The following is a 9,779-nucleotide window of genomic DNA, read 5'->3' as shown; positions in this document are numbered from 1 at the left end:
CTGCTGGACACCTCCACCTGTATGATCCACAGGTACCTCAGGTTCTGAATGTCCAAGTCCAGTCACCCCTCCCTGCACATCTGATTTCTCTTTTAGCTTCCCTAGATGTGACCTAAGTCAGGAATGTGGAAGCCATCCTAAATGGTGCTCCTCTGTGTCTCCAGCACCTCCAAGCCGGTCCAGAGACCAGACCCTCCCAATTCTGTCTCCCAGCATCCACCCACCCTCCCCTGCGGGTGAGGCTCTGGGCCTCTCTCACTAAATGCACCATGCAGACTCGCTGTCTCTAGTCCTGCCTCCTCTAACTCATCTTCCAACAGGCTGCCAGAGAATTCTTTCTAAACTGCAGAGCTGTCACATTACTCCCTGATTAAAATCCTGTTGATAGTTTGCTCCACGTTTTTCAAACTGGGGTCCACATCTTTGGTAGATTGGTAGGGCCAGGGTGCCAGGCACACTCAGAATCACAGGACAAAACCATCCAGGACTGCTCATGTCACTTGCGGGGAAGTAATTCAGAACAGAGAATGTAAATTCAGCATGCATGCATTATTAGGAGAAAACAGAGTTCAAAGATTCCTACTAGTCTGAGGGGACTGCAGACTAAGCCACCAGATAATATTCTGGGGATATTTATTTGCTTTTTTTTTTTTTTTCTTCCCTCCCTCACATTTACTTCATTGGGAAGGTTTGAAAAATAGATGAAAAGTCCCAGGAAAGTAAGTGAAATTCTGTGTGATCCAGCCCTCTGCCACCTCCTCCTCCTCTCCTGGGGTTGTCAGAAAAGTTGCAAAGTGTTTTTCTATGCAAAAATGCGTCATGACTCTTCTGACCACCCAAAACATTGTCTTGCCACTCATCCAGTTCCCAAGCCATACAGACTGCAGTTTCCTGAATGTAACAAGCTTTTTCAAACCTCCGTTCCTTTATCCCTGCTGTTCTCTCTGCTACGAATACTTTGCCCTATCATTCTGTCTGGGGATAACTCAGTCATCATTCGAACTTCACCTCACAACCACCCCTCCTAAGCTTTCCAACAGTGCCACTCCCACCAAGTAAGGTCAATTACCCCTTTTATGTTCCATGTTTGTACCTTGTACTGACTGTTTTTATTTTTTTTCCTTTGAGAGGTTTTTGCTATAGGGCGTACACACTCACCAGAAAGACAGAGAGAGACAGAGAGACAGAAAGCGAGAAATCACCTCCTGGGGGGATGCCATGCCGCAATCCCTTCTCCTCCATTCTCCTGTCAGGATCTTGGGCACGCCCGGCGTGTTTAAGCCTCTGGGTCCGGGACTCAAGCCGTGGTCAACTACATGGGAGTCCAGCAACATAGCCATTACCCTAACTGCTGCTCCAGCCGACAATGTGTTTTAAGCTGTGGAGTCTGGGACTCAAACTGTAGCCAACCACATGGGAGTCCAGCAACATAACCATTATGCCATCTGCTGGTTCCATCTTGTACTGACTTATTCAAGCTCCTCCTGCACTTTATTGTCCCTCAAGTCCAAGCACTCTGAACTGTCTGTTCGAATCCCTGTTCTTCCACCCGAGAGCTGTGTGACTTTTGGGAAGAATATGTGTATAGCCAACATCTATGGCAACCAGCCCATCAAACATACTATAAATGGTAGTGCTACTATTTTTTTTGAGAAGATTTTACCAGAGCGAGACAGACGGAGACAGTGAGAGAGAAACTGAGAAATCACCCCTCAAGGGGATGGACATGCCACAATCCTCTCTCCTTCTGGGATCTTGGGTATGCACACACACGCATGAGTTTCAAGCCAATGGGTCTGAGACTCGAACCATATAGGCTATGTCGGAGTCCAGTGACATAACCACTAAGCCATCTACTGTCCCGGTATTGCTACTGTTATTGTTATTATTACTATTATGAGTCATTTCACTTTGGAGAGATAGTATAAGATTATATTTTGGCCACAAGCATGTTCTAGTGCCAGACTGCCTGGGTTCAAGTCCTAGTTGTGCTACTTAGTAGCCATGTAGCCTTGGGCAACTTAGTTTACCCTCCATGCTTCCATTTCTTTATTCCTGGGGATATTGATAATAATGGCTATTTCATACAGCTGAGCTTTAAATGGGCTAATATGTAAAATGCTTAAAATAGTACCCAACTGCAGTAGAAGCTCAATACATATTAGCTATTCCCAGGGTAGCATCTAGAAATCCGCTCTCAGTAAAACTGCTCGAGTAACTGACAGACCAGCCCCTCTAAGAGGACCTGACCGGCCCCTCCCTCTGCAGCTCCCCTGTGCTCATGTCTAAGGAGCTCAACCTCAAGAGACACCCTCAGGAGACATTTCATCTCCTGCAGCATTTCCTCAGCAATTAGTGCAGAGCAGGCATGGGGGTATCTTTACACTGGGTGGCCTGGCACGATGCGTCATGCATTTAGAAGGGGTCTCACTGTGCTGTGATCCTCCTTCCTCAGCCTCCCTCAGGTGACTGGGTGGGTGCTGGGACCACAGAGGCCTGTCACCCTGCCTGCCTCTTTCAAACAGGTCATGCTATGTTGCACAGGCCGGCCTCGAACTCAAGATCCCCCTGCCTCAGCCTCTTGAGTTGCAGGGACTACAAGACGCGTGCCACTGTGCCCAGGCTTCAGGTTGGACTGGGAGTTGAACCCAGGCCTGCGGTGTGCTCACGGCCGGAGGAGCACAGCACCTTTGTAGCACGTGCGACTGTGTGGGGCTGAGAAGCTAGTTTGTTTGTTTGTGTTTTTCACTAGTTTGCTATAGGGGACGTGCACTCTCTTCCTCAGAGAGACAGAGAGAGAGGGAGAGTGAGAAATCACCCCACAGGGGAGATGGCCACACCACAATCCCTTCTACATTCTTCTCTCAGGGTTTTGGGCACCCACACATAGGTGCCTGGCATGATTCGCAGACCCCAGGTTTGGAACTCCCACCATGCAGTCAGTCACATGGAATCCGGCTGCCTTAACCTTCACGCCACCTGCTGGCCCCAGTAAGCTAGTTTTGAATCTAATTGTGTCACTTTTTTTCCTCCCATTTAGTTGTGGCCTGTATTCTTATATTAAGCCCCAGTTTGGTCTTCAATTGTATCATTCTGATGTGAGATTAAAATGACAACCTCCCTCACCTGATAGGTACTTTTCCATCCTTCTCAACTGTATCTCTTTCTTTTTTTGGAGAGTTTTCTTTTTTTTTTTGCTATAAGACGCATGCACTCACCAGAAAGACAGAGAGATAGAAAGCAAGAAATCACTCCCCAGGGGGGATAATCATGCCGCAATCCCTTCTCCTCCATTCTCCTCTGGGGATTTTGGGCACACAAGCACACGTGCCCATGTGAGTTTAAGCCAACGGGTCCAGGACTCAAACTGTGGTCGACTACATGGGAGCTCAGCGACATAGACATTACGCTAACTGCTGGTCCCCAAATTGTATCTCTCTCTTGTCCAAACCAACTAAAGAGCCAGCTCCATAGTCTTCCTGCATTCTGTCTCTAATGGCCCCTCACCAGTCATAGATCTCTCTGTGCGGTTGTGATGGTTCTACCCTTAGTTTGTCTATGCTTGCTAGGTCTGGGCTCAGGTCTCCATGGGTGACCGTGTAGAATTCACAGGGTATTAAAACCAGAGCTCATTGGTCCCATACTGGCGTGTCTTCCCGACACTCACCACCAGTCCTTCAGACCTTGTGTTCAGACATATTTCACCATTCTTGCCACTAGGTGCTCTTAGCTATAGCACACAAGGAGACAACCCGGGGTCAGCTTCTGCCCGACTCTTCCATGGCTTGCATGTGCTCGGCCCTGCTGGGAATGTCTACCTTTTCTTTTTTCCATCTACTACCCCCTTCCTCTGGTGAGCAGTTCATGCTAGTTCAATTTTCACCTACTCCTGTAAACTGTCACCTCCTTCCCAATACACTAGATCCTTTTAGAATTATTTTATTTAACTTTATTTATTTATTTTAATTTGACCAGAGAGGGATAGAGTGAGAGAAAAAGAGAGAGAGAAAGTGAGAAAGCAAGCTGCCAGGTCCAGGACTTGACTCAATGTGGGAGTCCAGCACCCCCAACCATCGTACCACCTACTGGTCCCACACTTGATCATTCTTAGACTGTACTTCTCCTGTACCCACTATATACTTCCATTATAGTTTCTAAAATTCTCTTGCAATTTACGTATTCACAAGTTCAAATCCTGGCCAGAACTTACCCATTGTGATACCTTAGGCAGATTACTTCCAAGAACCTCAGTTTCCACCTCTGTAAAATGGGATTATAGTGTCAACCTCAAAGAGTACCTCTAACTGAGCATATTTAAAACGACATTTAAACCTTTAGTATCTCTTTATTTTCTACATGGTAAAGTCCAAGCCTCTTAGAAGGGCATTTAGGGCATTTAACACCCGAATGGTAACTGGTAACTATTATTCTCTTTTGAGCAATCTCATTTTTATTTAATGGTATATTAGGTTGTTTTGATTATAACACATTAAAATTAAACTAGCTTTACCAAAAACAAAAGAAAAAGGGCGAGCCATCTTCTTCCAGGTTATATGGATGGCTTTAGATGGACCCCGGGCCCAAATTTGTCTGACCTATCTGTCTTTGCATTGTTCCACTCTACATTATTATGGCTCATCTCATGGCAGAACGCTGGTTTTGCTGGGATTATGTACCCTTAGGAGTTTGGCCCGAGGGAGGGATGTTGGGGAAGATACCAGGATCAGTGAGCCAGGGGAGTGGGGGAGTGGGGGAGGATTTCCTTAAAGGAAATGAAAGCAGGGGATGGGAATGTGTCTGAATAGAGACCGCTGGAGCTGCCAGAGTCCACTTGATGTGGTTTCACCTTTGTACAGAGAATCCGCACATTTTTTTCTTGAGCCCTGTTCTTCCTCCTGAACTTGGTATACAACACCAGCTGAATGTGTCATCTCACCTCACACTCGGCATGTCCCTGGCTACATTCATTTCTCACCCTGCTCTCCCGTTACCCATCGTGACCACTTGCTCTGGGAGAACCCGGGTTCTGGTTCTTCTTCCTTTTCACATCCACTGCTCTAGGGCAGGGCTTGGTGTGTCATGCTTGTGCCCCCTGGGGCTGGCTCCCAGCCACCATCCTCTCTTCCTCTGCTTTCCTGATGATGTATTAAGATACCTGTTGCCAGGGGCCAGCAGGTGGTGTGGTGAAGGGCGCTGAACTCTCACATGGCTGACCATGGTTTGAATCCTGGACCTGGCAGATTGCTTTCTCACTTTCCCTCTCTCTCTCTCACTCTGTCTCTCTCTGGTCAAATTAAAATAAACAAATAAGTAAAGTTAAATAAAATAATTCTTAAAAAAAAAAAGACAACCTGTTGTCATATTTGTCTTTTAAAGCATAATTGGAATCCTATTAAGTTCCTATTCAAAAATTTTCAGGGACATCTCAATACAACTTAAAGTGTGTGTGTGTGTACACACACACATATCTTCATGATTTGGGGCCAGCCTACTTTTAATCTTCTATTAGATAAGGGCTTTCATTCACCATATCCTTTAGGCAAGCTGAATTCCTTGCAGTTCACTATGCCTGTCCTGTGCTTTTCCTCGGCCTGAAATGCCCGTGTTGTTTCTACCCTACTTGCTATGTGACCTTGAGCAAACCTTTCCACCTCTCTGATTCCAAACTTTTCATCTGTTAAGTGAGAATGGTACCTACCTTACAGGACCGGACCGTAAGGGTATACACCACAAGGCTGACCCCAGGCTTGCCACACAAAGTTCTGAATAGAACGGTAAACTTCTCTGGCCCACCTCACATATTGTCCAGATCTGGCTGACTCTTCCCTCCAATCTGATCGTCTCCTCTGGTTTGTTCCTCCCTTTCTCTCTTCAGCTCTTCCTCCAGGTTCTGCCACACCCCCCTCCCACTTCCTGGTTCCGTTAGTTCAGCCCGTGGACACCAGATGATACCCACAGTGTGCTGGCACTGGCTGGCTACCACGGATGGAGCCGACCTTGGCTCCGACCTATTGGGCAGACCCTCAGTGGATATGAGTATTTGTATGCTGTCCCTCCCTCCCGGCAGCCGCATGCCTTTCCAGCCGTCTCTTCAGACATGCAGAATGATTAACCGGGGAAGCTTTTGCCCTCATCTTTGCTCCCCGGTCCCTTTGGCTTGTCTGTGTAGGTAACTATGTAAAAAGTGCACTTTGTCCTTTACAGGATAGAGAAGGGAGAAGCTTGACACAGACCCCAGGAGGCCGTGTCTGCCTCTACCTGCTGCTCCTGTTGCCCGTTGCTATAGACCCAGTTCCTATTGCTTAGAACCAGTTCCCCTGTGTCTCCCATACTCCGTTCCCTCCACTGTTCCTCTTGCTCACTCATAAACACGCAGGCATACTCTTCCGTTTTTTTCCTCCCTGCCGTTCCTGCCTCTCTGACCCAACTTCCATTTAGTTTTGTTTTGAAATATGTAAAGCCTCAAACAACCACGAGAACAGTTGTTAGTGTTCATACAGATGGTGGTTTTCAGCTTACCTTCTGGGGAGAGGATGGAGAAAGGTCCCTTAGAGAGCAGTGAGTGAGGAGTGAATCAGACAGGGTGGAACCCAGGGGAAATTGTCACCTCACTTCCCAGTAATCAGGAAGGAGGTAGGATTTTAGCTTTTGGAATGGATAACCCCACTACACCGGGCCTACATCCTGATCAGGTCTGTGAGTTCCTGGACTCCTTCCATTTGTCCAGTTTGTCTGCCCTGACCCTTATGCCCTCTGAGCTGATGCCCTGTCCAACTGCTTGACTCCCCCAGACCTGCCTCATCTCTTGCTTTCTATGTTCACATACATGTTTCCTTCTGCCCGAATGCCTCTCCCTGCCTTCTAGAAAGTGCCCTTTAATATTCACCTTAGGTGTCATTTCTGTGAAGCTTACAGGAAGTAACTAACCCCTAGCCTGGGCTCCCCCCTTAGTGTTTTCATAATCCTCTGGGCTGATCTCTACGGGAATACTCACCATATGCTATTATAATTATTCATTTATATGTCTGTCTTCTCCACCAGACTGTATTTGCAGGAACCCCAGGGCCATGCAGGTGCCATTTGGTAGGACTTGGACTAGGTGGTCTACAAAAGATATTTGAAGACACTTTCTCCCAGGACTGGAACAGTTGCTGAACTGTCTAGGCATGTCCATTCACATAGTCAGTCGACACTGGCAGCTTGCCATGGTCCTTTATTTGCCAGTGTGGTCCCGGTGAATAAATGCATAATTGCAGTTCCCTATCTCCTTGTGAGAGCAAGGAGCCCTGACTGTACCTTGTGCTGGGGGGCTCTGGGACAGTTTCATCATCTACAATAATCCTCTTTGTTCATCTTTAGTGGATTCTCATGATGGACACTTAGTCCGAAGCCTTCAGAAGTACTCTCAGGACAGTGCTTTACACACAGTGAGAATGTTTAGAAAAAAAAATTAAAAATTGCCAGAAGGTGTGTGGAAAGACGGAGAAAGGGAGCAGGAGAAAGCACCCCTCAATGGGACCTGGTCATGCTACAATCCCTTTTCCAACATTTCTCCCTTCTGTAAGGATTTTGGTCATGCATGCACATATTTCAAGCTGCCAGGTCCAGGACTCGAACCATGTGGTTGGCCATGTGGGATCTGGCTCCCCTAACCACGAGGCCGTGGGGCTGGTCCAGGAAATATTTGTTAAACGAAGGCTCATTAATCCACACATATTGATATATCAGGCTGCTTCCCCATCTTGTCTACCAGATGTTGAGATAGAAATAGTGCTAAGCACTTTACGTAGGTTATTTCCTTTGAGCGGCACCGTAATCCTATGAGTAGGTGCTGTTATTGTTCCCATTTTATAGAGGCTCAGCAATTTACATAAAGCCACACAGGTACTAATTGGAGTGTTTAATTCAGGCCTCTGGAGTCAGGTGTGACCTCGGAGACACTAGAGTATAACTGGAACACATTAGGCTTTCAATAAATATTTATTGACTCAATGAAAACTCCCAAGGGAAGTAAAAAGGCTTTTGAATTCTTACTGTCTTCTCTTCTTGACTCTGGGTCCCCTTTACTCTTAACATTCACTCAAAAACATGATAGGAGGTCAATTGAGTGCCAGTGGGCCAGACAGGGGAGATACAGAGATAACAAACATGGCGCCTGCCAAGAGGCACTTATGGTTGTGGGATGCAGAAAAGCAAAAACTCACATTGCCATAAAATTGTGAGAGCAAGGAGCCCTGACTGTACCTCGTGCTGTGGGGGGCAAGGCTTGGGGGCTGGGATAGTATGAAAGATGCTCCTTGTCTTAGGGAATGGTTAAAGCACAGGGTGTGGCCTAGGAGAGTGACACAGGTTAAATGAGAGGTTCAGGTAGGGAGCAGAGCAGTTGTAGGATGCTAACGAGTTTGAGCGTTTTGAATAGTTGGACTCTTCCGCCATTGCCTTTTAAGAGCAGGGCCATAGCTGCACTCTGGCTTCGACCTTACCTAAGCACCGGGACGGACCTTCCACATACCCACATCCCACCATGTAAGAGCATGTCATTGTTCTCAACCGACCCCTCTTCTGTGTTCCCTAACTTTGTCCACATTGAGCCATCCAATCCCACAGCAGTCATTGGATCGCGTATGCAAAGCACTGTTCCAGGAGCTGAGGGAGGTAGAGCTCATTTCACTAAGTCATGAACTTTGCTCCCGGTCGTTCAGTTCAGCTGGTGAGTATAGAGAGGTGGGGGCCAGGGAGTTGAAAACAGACAATTTTAAAAAATAATTATATATATATGGCTAATCCAACCATTTTGAGATCTCCGCATTGTCGGCCTCTTCCAGTCTCATTGGTCTGCAAACCTCCTGAGGTCAGGCTGCTGTCTCTCCCGTGGACCTAGAGTACCCTCCTCATGCTGGCTGCCAGCGTGAAGTGACTCAGCTAGAGGTAATCTTCACGCGTGTGGGGATGTCACCAGAACCTGACATAGTCTTGCACATAGTAGGTGGTCAATACATGTCTGATGAATGAACAAGCCCGATTAGTGCTTCCTCAAAAATCTGGTTTCCCCTCTGCTTCTAGAATTCAAATCAGACCGCCCATTTGGCATTCAGGCCCTATTTGCTTCAGCCACAAGCAGCTGCCTTCCATCCTTTTCCCTTTCACTACCTTGGAGGCCACCTGAGCCAGTGAGTCACCGTTCTGGCCCCAGGCCGTTTCCACTCTCCCACCTCGGTCCAGGCAATCTTCTCGGTAGTTTATAGGCTCGCAGAGAGGTCTCCGCGGCCAGTTGCTCCCCCTGGCCAAGACCTCTGCCACCCTGTGTCCGCCCTCAGCACACACCCCTCCTCCCGCGCGGGCCCCCCGGGCTCACCCAGCTGCAGAGGGAGCTCTATGAGGGACAGGCCCTGGAACTCTCCCCGGGCTCCTGGGCTGGGCCTGCCGCAAAGAGATGTGTGGGTCACGTCGGCGGGCTAGTCACCAGGAGGCCGAGGAGGCCAGCAGGGCCTGAGCGTCGGGAGGCAGCAGGATGCTCCAGTGGTGGCCAGGCCCGCCACCCGCCCGAGGCGGGCGGAGAGATGGGAGGGAAGGGTGGGGCCCCCCCTGCCTCGGCCCGCCGCCCAATCAGCTGGCCCCCCCCGACCGGCCCGCGCCCTCCCCTTCTGGTGACAGAAAGTCGGCCCAGCAGATGAGGAAGTGGCAGGCAGGCTGGCCCTGGGACTTCTCTCTGGCTCTGCTCCCTGCGATCCCTCCACCGCTGCCCGCCTGGCCCCCACTGGTGGGTCTGGAGCCTCCCC

The sequence above is a fragment of the Tupaia chinensis genome, unplaced genomic scaffold (assembly GCF_000334495.1).
Source record: "Tupaia chinensis unplaced genomic scaffold, TupChi_1.0 Scaffold000387_1, whole genome shotgun sequence".
Taxonomy (NCBI): Eukaryota; Metazoa; Chordata; class Mammalia; order Scandentia; family Tupaiidae; genus Tupaia; species Tupaia belangeri.
This window is presented reverse-complemented; position numbering follows the sequence as displayed.